Source organism: Erinaceus europaeus, chromosome 14 (genome assembly GCF_950295315.1).
Source record: "Erinaceus europaeus chromosome 14, mEriEur2.1, whole genome shotgun sequence".
NCBI classification, from domain to species: domain Eukaryota; kingdom Metazoa; phylum Chordata; class Mammalia; order Eulipotyphla; family Erinaceidae; genus Erinaceus; species Erinaceus europaeus.
In genome coordinates, this window is record NC_080175.1 from 9,971,383 (window position 1) to 9,991,017 (window position 19,635).

Genomic DNA, 19,635 nt, shown 5'->3' on the forward strand with positions numbered 1-19,635 from the left:
CCCTTGGAATATACCTAAAATGGACTTTCTAGCTTCTTCCAACATAAAGACTTCAAATCTTATCTGCTATATTCTTACCTTTAGGTTCCTGATTATTAAACAATTTGTTTGCTTTATATATTTATGCTTTCCAGCCACCAAGTTGTAGATGCTATCATGATGCCAATTTGACTTCCCTGGACAGACAACCTCAACAATGAATCCTGGAATGCCATCTCTCCAGAGCCCTACCCTAGTTGGGAAACACAGAAACAGGCTGGAGGTATGGATTGACCTGTCAGTGTCTATGTCCAGTGGAGAAGCAATCACAGAAGCCAGACCTCCCACCTTCTGCACCCCATAAAAATCTTTGGTCCATGTCCATACTCCCAGAGGGATAAAGACTAGGGATCCTTCCAGTGGAGAGGAGGGTGGATGGAATTCTGGTGGTGGGAATTGTGTGGAATTATACCCCTCTTGTCCCACAATCTTATCAATCATCATTAAATCACTAATAAATTTATTTAAAACAAAAAAAGAAGTCAAGGATACAACTACAGTCTGTAGGTCTTTCTCTGGCAACACGCAGTTAGACTCAAAAGTTCAGCAAGAGACACTCAGTGTGATTATTCAGAGTTGGGCTTCCCTTTTCTCTTTCTACTATAGAGACTGTAGGGGCCTGAGTTCCAGTGGAATCAATTTTGTCAGCTGTCCCCATTCCACTGCTTAAAGAAACCCTCCTGAAGGAGAAAAGATCATTAAACTGCCACATCAGAACTTCAAGCAGATGGAACATAACTTCTAGCACTTCCATTGAGTGCATTGGGCTCTCAGCTATTCACTTGGCTTTAACGGAAATGAAAATGTAGATATCCAGATGTGTTCCATCTGGGCACAGTGGTTAAGTCACTGAGAAGTTCTGTGTGCCATTCTGACAAAGGGATCATGGGAGATGGCCCTAGGGTTCTGTGCTTGGAAGACAATAATGCTGACATGAAAAGGTGAGTAGCAACTCAAGGGAGATATCTATGTCACCATCATCATCATCTTGACCGTGTATCTTGTGAAATTAGTTTCTCAGTCATCCAAGGGAAAGACCTAAGAAATGACTGGCTTGTATACTGTGTTAGGCCATGACTATAATAGCTGTGATATTTATTTATCCTTAGAGGAAATCCTAGCATCCAGAATACACTGAGTATTCAATACATGTTTAATAAATAAAAGAGTGAGAAAAAAAATTCATTGATATTTACAATATTAGGGGTAGGCCTACAGTGAAATGTTAAAGTAAGTACAAGTATTAAATTACTTCAAATAAACAAGCAGACTGAACTAGTCCGTCATGCTCTGGAGTGGGTCGGGCCCACAAGTGCCATGAATCAAACTGAATAGGCCAGCCAGATTCTGGGGTGGGTGGAGTTCTAAGTGGACATAAAACATAGAGGGGGGAGAGGGAGAGAGAGAGAGAGATATCTCCATGTATACCTATACTTATTGCACCACTTACAATAGACAAAAATTGGAACAACTGAAATGTCCCACGACAGATGAATGGTTAAGGAAGTTCTGATATACATACACAGTGAATACTACTCTACTATAAGGAATGAGAAAGCTTTCTCTTCTTAGGGGCTGGGTCGTGGTGCACCAGGTTAAGCATACATGTTACAATGTGCAAGGACCCAGGTTCAAGTCTCTGGTCTCTACCTGCAGGGGTAAAGTTTGGCAAGTGGTGAAGCAGGGCTGCAAGTCTCTCTCTCTCTCTCTCTCTCTCTCTCTCTCTCCCCTCTCGATTTCTGGCTGTCTCTGTCCAATAAATAAATAAAGATAATAAAATTTAATTAAAAAAAGGTTTTCTCTTCTTCTACAATTTGAATGAAGCATAAAGGAACCACATTCAGTGAAATAAGCTAGGAGAAAGACATATATCAGATTATCTCACTTATGATAGAAGAAAAAGAATAGGAATATACAGGGAGGAAGTTGAATTAACTATAGTCTACTGCAGCAGACCCAAGGACTAGAAAGGAGACAGGAGGCTGATAGGGGCAGGTGAAACTGTCACACTTGTGACAACAACACTCTTATCAAAATAGATATTTTCCCAGAAAATGATCTTTAAAAAGTTAAGAAAAAATGATGAATGAATAGAAATGAGCCCCTGGAAATCCACTGAGGATCGGATAAGAACCAAACTATAAAAATACATGTAATATGTCTCCCAAATCAGCATGAATCTCTAATTTTGCTGAATAATGTCCACTTAGAGCTCCACTCATGCCCCACTACATGGATTTCTTCAGGACTTCTTTTGTACTCTTTGGACAGATACCTAGGAGACAAAGTGCTAGACTGTATGGAAGTTCACTGTTGATACTTTGAGATATCTCTAAATTGTTTCCCACTTGAATTGAATGAGACACATTTTCATAAAAATATAGGGGCTGGGAAAGAGATTACCCAGTAGAGTGTATCCTTACCTAGGGTGAAATCTTCAATTAAATATCCCTAGGCACTCCACCCATGGGAATATCATGGATGGTGCTGAGGGAAAGGGCATGAGTGGTGGAGCAATGCTGTGGTGTCGGCCTTCTCCCAGTATCTATCTAGTATCTATCTAGTATCTTCCAGTATCTCTTCCCTGTCTTCAAAAACATATTCATTGTGTATCTAAAATTTAAATGGGCATCTTACATTTTATTTGCAAAATTTTATAACTTTACCAAAGTTATTCTCAACCAAAGTATGGGACTGGCTTCCTCCAGTCACCATGATTTCTAGGCATATGTTGGTTGGTTTTCTTGTTCATGTCTATGCTCCCATTTAGATCCTAATAAATTTGAAGCAAGACATGTGTCTGTCTTATTTGTTTGATTATTCTCAGTAATTTGTGCAGGATCTAGCACTTAAAAATAATATATACTTGGATTCAACTTCCGGAGGTGGAGCTACGAGCAGCAGATCGCTTTCTCTCCTCTCCTTTTCCTCTCTTCTCCCAGATCAACTAGGAATACCAAAGGAGACCACCCAGGACCGAAACAAGACAGGACTAGAATGACTACAGGAACCCAGTAAATCACCGGTGAGTACAAACACGCGTGGCTGGTGACAGAGAGGAGAGAGGAGCCTAAGGAGAGATTAAGTGACTGCTAACAGTTCAGCAGTTTATCAGTTGAGACACCACCTCCAGTCTGCTCCACCAACAAGGGGACAGCTTAAGGGAGGAGAGGACTCCCCAGAGACTCACCAAGTGCAACTCTGAGTCTACATTGCTAATACCCTCAGAATCTGGAGTAGTGACAGGGAGGGACACCAGGGGACAGAGATCTAACCAGGAAACTCAGGAGAAGACCTATACCTCGGTGGCATAGCTGAGGGGCTGTGAAAGTCTCTTTGCATAACCACTGGATTATCTCTGCCACACCCTGCTTTATCTCTTGATTAGGAGTAAGTGATTAAGCTGAAGCCTATTGACAGTTTAAAAGCCCTCAGGCTCCCATAGCCTACAGGGAAGAAAAAAAAGAGGATTTTAAACCACTGAGCTCTAACTCAGAGATTTAAATACTATTTAAACAACTGTTAACTTCCACCACTGTGAATCCTTTAATTAACTTACTTAGACACAAGTCAATCCAGGCAATAGTGATCAATAATTTGAAAAGTACTGATAAAGGGAACTCATAACATAATATATAAAATGGTTAAAACAAGAAGAAATATTGGAGAATCGAACCAAGACAAGAGCCCAGCTAAAAGTCCTCCAGAAGGTGAAGCACAAAATAACGAGTTCAACATCCAAACATTAGCTAAGGAAATAATAACAGGAGTGAGTAAAGAATTTGAAAAAAATTATAATCAGAAATACAGGAACAACAAATGAGAATATGGAAGAAAATACTAATTACCTCATGGTTATTAGAGAGCTGAAAGCTGAAATTGCTGAGCTAAGAATGCAACTAGCTGAACAAGCTAAAACAGTATCAGAGCAGGGCAACAAAATAGATCAACTCCAGAAAACAGTAGAGGGCAGAGAGAATAGAATCTATGAGGCTGAAGACAGAATTAGCAAGATTGAGGATGAATGAGAGACAACTAAAAAAGAAGTAAGAGATCTCAAAAAGAGATTAAGAGATGCTGAAAACAACAACAGAGTCCTATGGGATAACTTCAAAAGAAAAAATATACGCATTATTGGCATACCAGAGGAAGAAAGAGAAGGAGAGGAAGAAAGCATTTTCCAGGCCATAATAGCTGAAAATTTCTCTAGTCTAGACAACATCAAAGACATAACGATTCAAGAAGCCCAGAGAGTCCCAAACAGAATTAACCCAGACCTAAAGACACCAAGATATATCATACTTAGAATGGAAAGAAATAAGGATAAAGAAAGGATCCTGAAGGCTGCAAGAGAAAAACAAAGAGTCACCTACAAAGGAAAACCCATAAGATTAGCAGCAGACTTCTCCATACAAACACTACAGGCCAGAAGAGAACGGCAAGATATCTATTGAGTGCTCAATGAGAAAGGCTTTCAGCCAATAATACTATATCCTGCTAGACTGTCATTCAGACTAGATGGAGGCATCAAAACCTTCTCAGACAAGCAACAAGGTGATAGTTGATAGAATCAACTATCACCAAGCCTGCCCTGAAAGAAGTTCTGAAAGGTCTCCTATAAACAATCAGACCACCACAAATAGGACATATATCAAAACACTCTAAAACTCTACAAGAATGGCATTAAAATATCTTCAATCTTTGATATCAATAAATGTCAATGGCCTGAATTCACCTATTAAAAGACACAGAGTAGGAAGATGGATCAGAAAACACAACCCAACAATATGCTGTCTACAGGAAACCCACCTAACTCAACAAGACAAACACAGACTTAAAGTGAAAGGATGTAAAACTATCATACAAGCCAATGCCCACAAAAAAGGGCAGGAACAGCTATTCTCATATCTGACATGATAGACTTTAAAATAGATAAGATTTAAAAAGATAGGAATGGACACTACTTAATGCTCAGAGGATCAGTCAATCAAGAGGACTTAACAATTATTAATATCTATGCACCCAATGAGAAGCCATCTAAATACATCAAACTTCTACTGAAAGAGCTACAGCAATATATTAACAACAACACAGTCATAGTAGGAGACTTCAACACCCCACTCTCTCAACTTGACACATCATCCAGGCAGAAAATCAATAAAGACATAAGGGAGCTAAATGAAGAGATAGATAAACTAGAACTATTGGACATTTTCAGAGTCATTCATCCCAAGAAACTGGAATACACATTTTACTCAAATCCACATGGGTCATTCTCAAGGATAGACCATAAATTAGGCCACAAAGACAGCCTCAGCCAATTCAAGAGCATTGAAATCATCCCAAGCATCTTCTCAGACCACAGTGGAATTAAACTAACACTTAACAATCAACAAAAGTTTAGTAACAGTCCCAAAATGTGGAAGCTCAACAGTATACTTCTTAACAACTTCTGGCTCAAAGAGGAAATCAAGGAAGAAATCAAAATGTTTCAAGAGTTCAATAAAAATGAAGACACAAGCTATCAAAATATTTGGGACACAGCTAAAGCAGTCCTAAGAGGGAAGTTCATAGCTATACAAGCACACATTAGGAAACAAGAAAAAACACAAATAAACAGCCTGATTGCACATCTTAAAGACCTAGAAGAAGAACAACAAAGGAACCCTATAACAACCAGAAGGTCAGAAATCACTAAAGTTAGGGCAGAAATAAATAACATTGAGAATAGGAAAACCATACAAAAGATCAACGAAAGTAAATGTTGGTTCTTCGAAAGAGTGAACAAAATCGACAAACCTTTAGCCAGACTCACAAAACAAAAAAGGGAGAAGACCCAAATAAATTGGATAATAAATGAAAGAGGAGATATCATAACAGACACTGCAGAAATTCAACATATCATGCGAGGCTTCTTTGAACAACTAGATGCCACCAAGCTAGAGAACCTGGAAGAAATGGACGATTTCCTAGATACCTACCAACTTCCAAAACTAAGTAAAGAGGAAGTGGATAACATGAACAGGCCCATCACAGCTAATGAAATTGAAACAGTTATCAAAAAATCTTCCCAAAAATAAAAGTCCTGGACCAGATGGTTTTACAAATGAATTCTACAAAACCTTCAAAGAAGAACTAATACCTCTACTTTTAAAAATCTTCCAGAAGATTGAAGACACTGGAATACTCCCTGCCAACATCACCCCGATACCAAAAGCAGACAGGGACACAACCAAAAAAGAAAACTACAGATCAATATCTCTGATGAACATAGATGCGAAAATATTGAACAAAATTCTAGCCAACCGGATACAGCAGTATATCAAAAAGATTGTTCATTATGACCAAGTGGGTTTATCCCAGGCATGCAAGGTTGGTTTAATACACGTAAATCAATCAATGTGATCCACCACATCAACAAAAGCAAGACCAAAAACCACATGGTCATATCAATAGATGCAGAGAAAGCCTTTGACAAAATACAACATCCCTTTATGATCAAAACACTACAAAAAAATGGGAATAGATGGAAAATTCCTGAAGATAGTGGAGTCTGTATATAGCAACCTACAGCCAACATCATACTCAATGGTGAAAAACTGGAAGCATTTCCACTCAGATCAGGTACTAGACAGGGCTGCCCACTATCACCATTACTATTCAACATAGTGTTGGAAGTTCTTGCCATAGCAATCAGGCAGGAGCAAGGAATTAAAGGGATACAGACTGGAAGAGAAGAAGTCAAACTCTCCTTATTTGCAGATGACATGATAGTATACACAGAAAAACCTAAAGAATCCAGCAAGAAGCTTTTGGAAATCATCAGGCAATACAGTAAGGTGTCAGGCTATAAAATTAACATTCAAAAGTCAGTGGCATTCCTCTATGCAAACACTAAGTTAGAAGAAATTGAAATCCAGAAATCAATTCCTTTTACTATAGCAACAAAAACAATAAAATATCTAGGAGTAAATCTAACCAAGGAAGTGAAAGACTTGTATACTGAAAATTATAAGTCACTACTCAAATAAATTGAAAAAGACACAAAGAAGTGGAAAGATATTCCATGTTCATGGGTTGGAAGAATTAACATCATCAAAATAAATATATTACCCAGAGCCATCTACAAATTTAATGCTATCTCCATCAAGATCCCAAGCACATTTTTTAGGAGAATAGAAAAAATGCTACAAATGTTTATCTGGAACCAGAAAAGACCTAGAATTGCCAAAACAATCTTGAGAAAAAAGAACAGAACCAGAGGCATCACACTCCCAGATCTTAAACTGTATTATAGGGCCACTGTCATCAAAACTGCTTGGTACTGGAACATGAATAGACACACTGACCAGTGGAATAGAATTGAGAGCCCAGAAATGAGGCCACACACCTATGGACATTTAATCTTTGACAAAGGGGCCCAGACTATTACATGGAGAAAGCAGAGTCTCTTCAATAAATGGTGTTGGAAACAATGGGTTGAAACATCTAGAAGAATGAAACTGAATCACTGTATTTCACCAAATACAAAAGTAAATTCCAAGTGGATCAAGGACTTGGATGTTAGACCACAAACTATCAAATACTTAGAGGAAAATATTGGCAGAACTCTTTTCCACATAAATTTAAAAGACATTTTCAATGAAACGAATCCAATTACAAAGAAGACTAAGGCAAGTATAAACCTATGGGAGTACATCAAATTAAAAAGCTTCTTCACAGCAAAATAAACCACTACCCAAACCAAGAGACCCCTCACAGAATGGGAGAAGATCTTTACATGCCATACATCAGTTTAATAAGCAACATATATAAAGAGCTTGCCAGACTCAACAACAAGACAACAAATAACCCCATCCAAAAATGGGGGGAGAACATGGACAGAATATTCACCACAGAAGAGATACAAAAGGTTGAGAAACACATGAAAAAATGCTCCAAGTCTCTGATTGTCAGAGAAATGCAAATAAAGACAACAATGAGATATCACTTCACTCCTGTGAGAATGTCATACATCAGAAAAGGTAACAGCAGCAAATGCTGCAGAGGGTGTGGGGTCAAAGGAACCCTCCTACACTGCTGGTGGGAATGCAAATTGGTCCAACCTCTGTGGAGAACAGTCTGGAGAACTCTCAGAAGGCTAGAAATGGACCTACCCTATGATCCTGCAATTCCTCTCCTGGGGATATATCCTAAGGAACCTAACATATCCATTCAAAAAGATCTGTTTACACATATGTTTTTGGCAGCACAATCTGTAATAGCCAAAACCTGGAAGCAACCCAGGTGTCCAACAACAGATGAATGGCTGAGCAAGTTGTGTTATATATACACAATGGAATACTACTCAGCTGTAAAAAATAGTGACTTCACTGTTTTCAGCCAATCTTGGATGGACCTTGAAAAAATCACGTTGAGTGAAATAAGTCAGAAACAGAAGGATGAATATGGGATGACCTCACTCTCAGGCAGAAGTTGAAAAACAAGATTAGAAAAGAAAACACAAGTAGAACCTGAAATGGAATTGGTGTATTGCACCAAAGTTAAGACTCTTGGGTGGGTGGGTGGGGAGAATACAGGTCCATGAAGGATTATAAATGACATAGTGATAAATGACATTGTATTGTTAAATGGGAAACTGGGGAATGTTATGCATGTACAAACTATTGTATTTACTGTTGAATGTAAAACATTAATTTCCCAATAAAGAAATAAATTTTAAAAATAAAATAAAAATAATAATATATACTTGACAAATGCATAAATGAAGAGGCTTCTTCATTTTTTAAATAAAGGCTTCACATCCTTTTAAAAAATTTCTTCCTAGGTAATGGGACAAGTTTTCACCTTACTGAAAATACACTTCTCAGACTAAAGCTGTAATCTTACCCCACTTAGCTTAGTAATTAGACCTTAATGTGACTACATTCAGTCCACAGTGCAATGAAGAGATGTGGTGTTGAGTAATGCTGACACTCCTTTGACACTTTTCCAAATGATGAAACCACTGGGAAAAAATAAAATAGGAAAAGAGTAAGCATAAAGATGCTTCAAGGAGAACCACATGAACAAAAAGTCCAGGTCAATCATTCAGTAGGAAAGTGAAATGAATAAAAGATGTCAATGAAATAGAAAACAGAAATTCAGGGCCAGAGGGTGACGAGAAGAAACTAGAAATACTTGAGCCAACATAAAGAGAAAAAAGACATTTTGGGATAGTAAAAGGTTGTGAGCCAAGCAAAACTCTAAGCATGAATAAAACCCAGACTGCAGTCAGGATAAATGTCACTTGTCATATCCACAGAAACGGTCAGCAAATGAGGATGTTAAGAAACAGAGCAGATAGCCTAGGCAAAGTGATTTGCTTTCAGCATTTGATGTTTGCTTATTTTTAAAAGGAAAGTGAGCACAGATGTGCTATGACATCAGTTTGCCAGGAGTGGCTGGCACCCATTTGCATACCCACAAACAAAAATTGAAAAAAAAAAAACTTGCTAAATTCTTGGCCTATTTTACTGGAGCACTTAAGACAAAGGGAAAGATAAACTCTCACTAAGTTGTAATGACATAGGATTTGCCATAAGGATAGCTTTAGTTTCTCAATGTTCTCCTCACTTTCTGACAGGTGAGGAGGGAAGAAATTGTTTCTGTGGTCCAGAGATGGATTCACTGTGATTAGCTAGTATTTTAAGATCGTTTGATTCTTATCAGATCCTCAGTGGATTTCCAGAGGCCCATCCACACTGGGAAGGGTTATGTGATTTGCTCAATACCAATCAAATGTTTATCTCCACCAATGGAACCGCTGACCAAATAGCTTCCCTTCCCCTCACTCAGTCCCAGATCAAAGCGCACATACAATTAATCATCTCAGCAGTGATTGAAGGTTGACATTTATTTTATATAGAGACTCAAAATACTACACATATTTTTCAATACTCTCAACTTTACTTGGATTTTCATGGTTACTCTTCACATACTTATGTGATATTTTGTACTAAGTTATGTAATGAAAATGAAAGCAATAAAGATTGCTGCTGTCATATTCTTCTATACTCACTCTCTGCCCTACCTTTTCTAGAAGATGCGCCTTATGCATTCATGAAAAATGTAATCATTGTTTTGTATATTCTTCAAAATGATCATAAACAGCAAACCATCACTAATGTTACTACAGTCTCCTGCCCTCGTAAAGTTTGCTTCGTGCGATCAGTGTCATATATTTTAAATATATCACATTGAAACCAGGTAGTACACCTGGTAAAGTGCACATATCCCCATATGTGGGGACCTAGGTTTGAGTACCTACTAACCACCTGCAGGAGAACAGCAGAGAACATGATGGTTGCATGAATACAACACCTAGGCTGACTCTCCTCAAGACATCTCTTCATATCCCAGTATCTCTGAATAGAAGCAGGATTTCCAGGCCAGTAGAAGAGAAACTACAGAGGAGGAAACAAAGAAAAACCGTGGTGAAAAATTATAGCCCATTTATGAATTAGCAAAATAGTGCTGAAAAGGACAAAGAAGAGCTGAGTGGCAGTGGCAGTGGTGTTACGATTAGAACAATAGCTCCACTCACTTCTCAGACAGACCACAAAATGACCAGCTTCAGGCGTCCAGGAACCACCCCATACAATACCTGAACAGCAACACCAGAACAGAAATTAAAAAGTAACCAAATACAATGGTAAAAACAACAACAACAACAATGACAAAAAAAACATTGCAGCAATGAACTAGGACAGAAACCCAGAAATAAATCCCAACAATATAAAAGCAACTAATAATGAGAGGAACATCCAAACATTAATTGATGCATTAATCACAGGAGTGAGGAAAATATTGAAGAAATGAAGAAAAAACAAATGAAACACTGAAAGAAAACACAAACTATCTTAAGGTAATTAGAAAGCTGAAATAGTTCAGTTAAGAGTGCAACTAGATGTACAAGATAATACTGTAACTGAAGATGGTAACTAAATAACTGAACTAACGAATAAAGCTGAGGGAAGTAAGAGTAGAATAACAGAAGCTGAAAACAAAACTAGAAGATTGAGAATGACTTAGAGAAAACTAACAAAGAAGTAAAATAACCGCAAAAAATATTAAGAGACACTGAAAATAACAACAGAGAAATATGGGATGACCTCAAAAGAAGTAATATACATATTATTGCTTTATCCGAGGAAGAAAGAGAGGAAGGGGAAGAAATACACACTAAAAGAGATAATAGAAAAAAATTTCACCACTCTAAACAACAGAAAGGACATAAAGATTCAGTAAGCACAGAAATTTCCTAACACAATCAACCTAGACCTAAAGACACAGCATAGTTACAATAGGAAAGCAGTAAGGATAAAGAAAGACTTCCCTGGATTGAAGACACCACCAATGTGTCCTGGAGCTCAGCTTCCCCAGAGACCCATCCTACTAGGGAAAGAGAGAGGCAGACTGGGAGTATGGACCGACCAGTCAACGCCCATGTTCAGCGAGGAAGCAATTACAGAAGCCAGACCTTCTACCTTCTGCAACCCTCAATGACCCTGGGTCCATGCTCCCAGAGGGATAGAGAATGGGAAAGCTATCGGGGGAGGGGGTGGGATATGGAGATTGGGCGGTGGGAATTGTGTGGAGTTGTACCCCTCCTACCCTATGGTTTTGTTAATTAATCCTTTCTTTAATAAAAAAAATTAAAAAAAAATAAAAAAAAATAAAAAAGAATCCTGAATGTGTGGTCCAGGAGGTGGCACAGTGGATAAAGCATCAGACACTCAAGGTCCTGAGTTCAATCCCTGGCAGCACATGTACCAGGGTGATGCCTGGTTCTTTCTCTCTCCACCTATGTTTCTCATTAATAAATAAATAAAATCTTTTAAAATAAATTTTAAAAAAAGAATCCTGAAGGCTACAGGAGAAAAACAAATATTAACATACAAAGGAAAACCCATAAGATTATCAGCATATTTTTCCACACAGATTCTAAAAGCCAGGACATTATGGCAAGCTATTTATTGAACACTTGATGAAAACGGTTTTTAGCCAAGAATAATGTATCCTGAGAGGCTTTCATTCAGACTAGATGAAGGGATAAAATAATCTTGTCAGACAAGCAACACTTAAAGAAATCAACTATCATTAAACCCGCTCTGCAAGAAGTTCTAAAAGGTCTCCTATAAACAACAGTGTCACCAAAAACATGCCATATACCAGAACACCCAGAAAAGTTTAGAATAATGGCAAATGTCTTTGTCAAGAAATTCAAGAGGATTGAAATCATCCCAAGCATCTTCTCAGACCACAGTGGAATTAAACTAACACTTAACAAACATAAAATTAGTAAAAGTCTTAAAATATGGAAACCTAATAATACACTACTTAACAACTACTTGGTCAAAGAGGAAAATAAGGGAGAAATTAAATTATTCCTATAATCAAATGAAAATGAAGACATGAACTATCAAAATATTTGGGATACAGCTAAGGCAGTACTAAGAGGAAAACTCATAGCCATACAGGAACACACATTAGGAAACAAGAAAAAAATGACTGCACACCTTAAAGACTCAGAAGAAGAACAAAGGAAAGCCTAAAGCAACCAGAAGGATGAGAATAACAACATTTAGGGCATAAGTAAATAACATTAAAAGGGGGGGCTATACAAAGGAACAATGAAGTTAAATGTTGGTCTTTTGAAAGAGTAAAAAAAAAAATGGCCAAAATCACTAAATAAAAAGGGAGAAGACTCTAATAAATAAAATTGTAAAGGAAAGAGAAAATATCACTACACACACCACTGAAATCCAAAGTATGGCAATAGTATTCTATGAATAAATATATGCCACCAAACTAGCAAACCTTTAAGAAATGAAAGAGTTTCTAGAAACATATAACCTTCCAAAACTGGATCAAGAGGAACTAGAAGACATGAACAGGCAAATCACAGCCAAAGAAACTGAAACAGTCACCAAGAACCTTCCAAACAATAAAACTCCAGGGCCAGATGAGTTCACAAATGAATTCTACAAAACTTTCAAGAAAGAGTTAATACTTAGAACTTTTAAGCTTTTGCAAAAAAATTAAAGACATAGGAATATTCCCTTTTACCTTCTATAAAGCCAGTATCGTCATGATACTAAAAGCAAACAGGGACACAACAACAAAAATACAAACACATACCAATGTCTATGATGAACATAGATGCTAAAATAACCTAAGCAACTGGGTACAGTAGTATATTAAAGAGATTGTAAATCATGATCAAGCGGGATTTATCTTAGGTATGCAAGGATGGTTCAATAAATTTAAATCAATAAATGTGATCCATCATATTAAGAAAAGAAAATAATCAAATACCACATATTATCTCAATGAAAAAAAATGAGTCAGTATACAGATGTTTCACTTCTTTTGTTAGGTTTATTTCTAGATATTTTATTGGCTTTTTTTTTTGCTGCTATAATAAATGAGACTGGTTTTTGGATTTCTTCTTCTTCTGACTTAATATTTGCATAATGGAATGTCACTGACTTTTCTAAGTTAATTTTGTAGTCTGACACCTTATTATATTGCCTGACAATTTTCAAGAGCTTTCTGCCGGATTCTTTAGGTTTTTCTCTTTATCCTTTCATATCACCTGCAAACCATCACAGTTTTCTTACTTCTCTTCCAATCTGATTGCTATGACAAGAGCTTCTAATGCTATAAGAGCATTGGTGGGCAGCCCTGGTTAGTACCTGATCTAAGTGAGAGTTCTTTCAGCTTCTCACCATCGAATATTATGTTGTCTGTAGGTTTACTGTATATGGACTCCACTAGGTTAAGGAATTTTTCATCTATTCCCATTTTTTGTAGTGTTTGAATCATGATACCACCATCTACTCAACATCACCAGCAGAATATCCCACAAATATCTGAAACACTTCATGGAGAAAAGGGGGGACAGAAGATATGAATACACAGTTCTCTAAAGAAGAGGTACACATGGCCCATAGGCATATGCAGAAATGCTCCAGTTCACTCATCATTGGAGAAATGCAAATTGAAACCACATTGAGATTCCAACCTCACCCCTGTGAGAATGGGCTCTATCAATAAAACAAGAGAAGGTAAGTGTTGGAGGGGATGTGGAGAGAGAGGAACTTTACTACACTGCTGGTGGGGATATAAATTATTGCAGCCATTATGAAGAACAGTATGGAAAATTCTTAAACAAATACAGATGGAAATAGCTTATGAAACTGCAATTATACTACTAGGCATTTACCCAGAAGATATAACAACACTGATTGGAAGAGCTATATGCATCCTTCCCCCACGTTCATATTGGCTTTATTCACAAAAGCAAAAACTTGGAAACAACCAAAATACTCTTCGACAGATGACTGGATAAAAAAAAAATTATGGGACATACACTCAACAGAGTATTACTCAGCAATTAAAAGGGATGATGATATTGTGTTCCTTGGGATAAAGTGGATGGAGTTGGAGATTATGGTGAGTGAATTCTGTAAGGAGGTGAAGGATAACTACAGAGCAGTTTCACTCATATACAGAATGTAGAGAATTGAAGGTGCGAATCTTAAAAATAATAATAAAAAAAAAAGGTCAACCTATATTTAAGACTATGGGAGAACTACAGTGGTTATCTACGGGGGTGGGGATATGGACACAGAACTTTGGTGATGGGGGTGATAAGGAAAAAAAATGGCCACTGTGGAGCTGTTGTGCAGGTGCTGAACCCCTGTGATAGCCCTGGTGGCAAATAAACAACTGGATAAATAAGAAATGTGAAACACCACTGTTTGTACTCACCTTCAGGCCAAAAAGGCAAGCGACTCTCCCCCATTATATGAGTGATTCACTAGATGTTAAAAGTTCAGAATCTTTGAGACTTCACACTGCACCTCAGTAATTCTGACTTTAACCTAATGGCAAGAAAAGCTGGAGGAGGACTCACTTACAGAATAGATCTTCGTATTCCACTCTGGGCTGTAGTCACTGGCAAAGAGTTTCTGCATGAGAATAACAGGAATGTTTTCAGCCTGCAAATTTTACCAACTTTAAAACCGAGAGAGAGAGACAGAGAGATCTAAAAAGCCAAGCTACTCAAATGATTTTCAAGTACAAATTTCACGCATTGATTTGAGTTGAAATCCACATGGAACACAGAAAAAAGTGACTCTACTTTTAAGAGATGATGAGACAAGGAGATAACTCAGTGGGCAGAACACAGGATTTGCATGTCAAAAGCCCCAAATTTTATCTCCAATACTGCATCTCCTAAGGCTGAGTGATATCAGCCTTCTCTTTCCCTCATTCTTTCCCTCAATCTCCTCTCTTGTAAAAATAAATAAACGTCATATATACAAATGACTCAAGGACTGACCACCTGTTAGGACATAAAGACAACCTTAATAAATATGTGAATATTGAAATCATAAAAAAATAAGAGATCAACACCATGATCTGGTCTGGCGTCTTGATTGATGTTGTCCTGCCATTCTAGAAGTTATTTTCTTCCTTTTCAGTAAGGCAAAGTATAATCCTCCAATACTTAGCGACTTAAAAACATTTTTTCCCTAAAGCAACAGGAGTGGTTACTATGAATGATAAGTACATTTGTCAGCATTACTTCACCCAGATCACTTCCATCAATCTGTGCAGAGACTTGCCAGGGGCTGGAAGGGCATACGCTGAGGGCAAAGTCACTGGGGCTGAGGGTTGTCTGCTGAGCTGTCTCTCCCAGCCCAACATTACAAGAATATCACGGGTAATTTAATATCGGCTAAAATATTGAAAATCCTGTTAATTGAATAAATTTACTGAAAAGCTGCCAAGATAGCCAAAAAAAAAAAAAGTCTTACAAGTCATTCCCTAGCAAAGATTGATTCCTTTAAGAGGATCCAGCTGAAACTTGCCTTGAGCATTGTACAAATTCTTTAGGGGGACTGATGACTTTGTTTCTTGTCAGTCAGGTTGCAAACGATACACGATCCGTTTCTATTTATCAGCTGGGGGGAAGACTTGTTTAAACACATTCCGAATGAAGCTCCTGTTTTCATTGAATCTAATCCTCCTGTTTCCCTTGTTAAGAAGGTTTAAATAGAAACACAATCAAATTTGTTCTATGTGAGCTGTTGAGGCTCAGCAGTAATACAAAGAGGACCAAAATAGCTCTGCCGTGATGCAGATCAGAAGCTTGATGCTATTTATTTATATCGTGGAATGATTACATCTCCAAGGGATGATGCCTGAGAAGCCCTGTCCACCAGGAAGATGAATAAAATGGAATCTCATGATCATGGAGCACAGGTGCTCAGGACAGGGACGGAGTCTTTTGTTTTTCTCATTATTATTAGTGATTTAATATTGATTTACACAATGATCATATAACAGGGGTGTAATTTCACACCAGTTTCCATAACCACAGCTCTGTGTCCCCATTCATTCCATTGGAAACTATAGTAGTTCTCCCAAGGTCACAGATATGCATTATCTATTATTTCTATAACTAAATATATTTAGATATATTTGCCCTTATTTTTTCCTATGGTCCTGCCTTCTCTTCCTTTCTAAGTCACACCTACACCTACTACTACTTCCAAATGTCCTTCCAGTTTTCTTTCTCTCTCTGGGTCCCAATGCAGTTGGGATTCAGAGCCCTCTGGTCATCTTCCCCTAACCAAAATTCCCCTAGACCAAAATTCTTTTTTTTTCCCCCTCCAGGGTTATCACTGGGGCTCGATGTTGGCACTACAAATACACTGCTTCTGATGGTCATGTTTTCTATTTTTTTTTTCCTCCAGGGTTATTGCTGGGCTCGGTGCCTGCACCATGAATCCACCGCTCCTAGAGGCCATTCCCCCCCCCCCCCCCGCTTTTTGTTGCCCTAGTTGTTGTAGCCTCGTTGTGGTTATTATTATTGCCATTGTTGATGTTGTTCGTTGTTGGATAGGACAAAGAGAAATGGAGAGAGGAGGGGAAGACAGAGAGGGGAAGAGAAAGATAGACACCTGCAGACCTGCTTCACCTCCTGTGAAGCGACTCCCCTGCAGGTGGGGAACCGGGGACTCAAACAGGGATCCTTACTCCGTGCTTTGCGCCACATGCGCTTAACCCACTGCGCCACCGCCCCACCCCCATGTTTTCTATTTTTTATTGAATAGAACAAATAGAAATTGAGAGGGAGAGAGAAAGACACCTGCAGACATGCTTCATAGCTTGTGAAGTGACGCCCTTATAGATGAGGAACAGGGGCTCAAATTCAGATCCTTGCGTGGGTCCTTGTGCTTTGTACTATGTGGGCTTGAGCCGGTGCACCACTGCCCAACCCATAGACCACGATTCTTTCTGGGGTGCTAAAGGTGGGAGTTCTGGCTTCGGTAACTCCTTCTCCACTGGACATGGGCACTGGCAGATCAATCCATACCCCCAGCCTGTTTCTATCTTTTCCCTAGTGTGACAGGGCACTGGAGAGGTGAGTCTTAAGGACACCGTGGTGAGGTCTCATCTACTCTAGTCCTATTTTTTGGTTCCTGTAAATTAAATATTTTGTCCTTTCTTATATTTTACCAACTTTCAACCACCAAGTTACAGATGCTACTACGATTCCATCCTGAACTCCCTAGGCAGATGACCTCACCAGGGACTGAGTCTTCACCCTCTTGAGACTCTTAGTTCTGGAGAATGAGCTTCCCACCCTGACAGAACAAGAGAAAAGTGGCACTTGGAGGCAAACCCACCTGCTTTGCTGAAGGAAAAAGCTAGATTAGAGGACTTGAGCACAGCAAGTACATGGTGAGTCTCTAATTATTTTTAAATAATCTTATTAGGGAGGAAAATGGTTTGAATTACCGTTGTTAGCACCTGGGTACTTTTCTTTTTTTTAAACCAAAAGTACGTACTGCTCAGCTCTGGTGCTGAGGAGTAGGGGTGGGTATTGAACCTGGGACTTTAGAGCCTCAGGCATGAGAGTCTATTTGCATAAACATTATGCTAACTGCCTCAGCCCTTGGGTACCTTTTCCCATCTCTCCTTCCTAGGTGTCTGCAAAATACTCTCACCCCCACAACTTAGAGCCTTTACCATCAGACACCAGGACCCTGAAGCCTCTTACTCCTTCCACCTGCCCTGTTCCCCCAGTTCTTTTCTTGGTGGCAAAACAGCACAGCCAAGCTTTACTTTGTGTCTTGCCTTTCTGCCCTTGTTTCTGAAGCTCCTCCTATAAATGAAATCATCTGGCATTCAGCTTTCTCTCTTTGGCTTAAGGAGCTGACTTCATCATGAGCTCTCATGCTCCATCCTGAGTCAGGTGGATATAGCCCCTCTCTCCTTGACAAATGTGGCCAGTTTGCACGTCCCCTTGCCATAGGCTCATACATTACTGAGAACCCCCCAAACTTGAGTAGTTGTCCACAGGCATCCTGGGAGCCAGCCTGCTCTGCACTGTTCCCAATTCTCAGGCAGGGGAGGTGGCCCAGTGGGTAGAACAAATGTGTTAGGCCTCTAGGCTGTATCTGGAAAACTCTCACACCTCCCTGAGAAGCAGAGAGAAGTCAGACTTCCAAATCAGACCCAGGGTCTCACACCATACTATCTACCCACTGAGCCATCTCTCCTATCTGAGAATGCGGTTTGACAATATTTGATTGGGGCCAGGTAGTGGCGCATCCAGTTACATATGTCACAATGCATATGTTACAATGCATAAGGACCCTGGTTCAAGTCCCCAGTCCCCACCTTCAGGTGTATATGGTGAGGGGGCAGGGGGGCGGGGTTAAGTTTCACAGTCAGTGAAGCAATGCTGCAAGTGTCTCCCTATCTCCCCTCTATCCCTCAATTTCTCTTTGTCTGTATCCAAATTAAAAATAAATAAAATATTTTTAACAATAATTGTAAAATAAGATAATGTCTTCCTCTCCATGGGCTTCCTTTCACCTAGAGTACTCAACTCTAATCTTACAGTGGCCACCAGAAATAGACAACACCCCGCTAACTTTATTTGAAATATCTTTTTTTTTTCTAATGAGAGAGAAATACAGAGAGGATACAGAACGAAAAAAAAGCACTGCTCAGCTCTGGCTGGTGGTGGTTCTAGGGACTGAACCTGAAACCTCAGAGCCTCCGGCATAAGGCATGAGAGTTGTTTGCATAACCATTATGTTGTCAACTCTGGCTTATGGTGGTCTGAGGACCTTGGAGCCTCAGGCATGAAGGTCTTTTGCATAACCATTATGCTGTCTACCCAGCCCCTACTGTTTCCATGGATCTATTTAGATACAGTGAGGGTGGTGTCAGAGAAAGGCCTAATGACATCTTTGTACATTTGCTTTCCAGTCTGCTCCCTTTGTTACCTTTTGCTTGGGGAAACCCAGGAAATTCTAAACTCCAGGAACTATTTAAATCAGGGAAACTGTTCTTGTGATGACCTTAACCGGCTGGAAAAGAACATCCTCCTAATAGGGCTTGCTGTTCTGCTGTTTTTAGAATGTCCGGATGTGAGACCAAAATTCAATAAGTGATCACTTTGATTTGGGGTTTCTAGCTCAGATCAAAGTCAGTTCCATCAAACGTGTTGAGAAGAGGTGATGA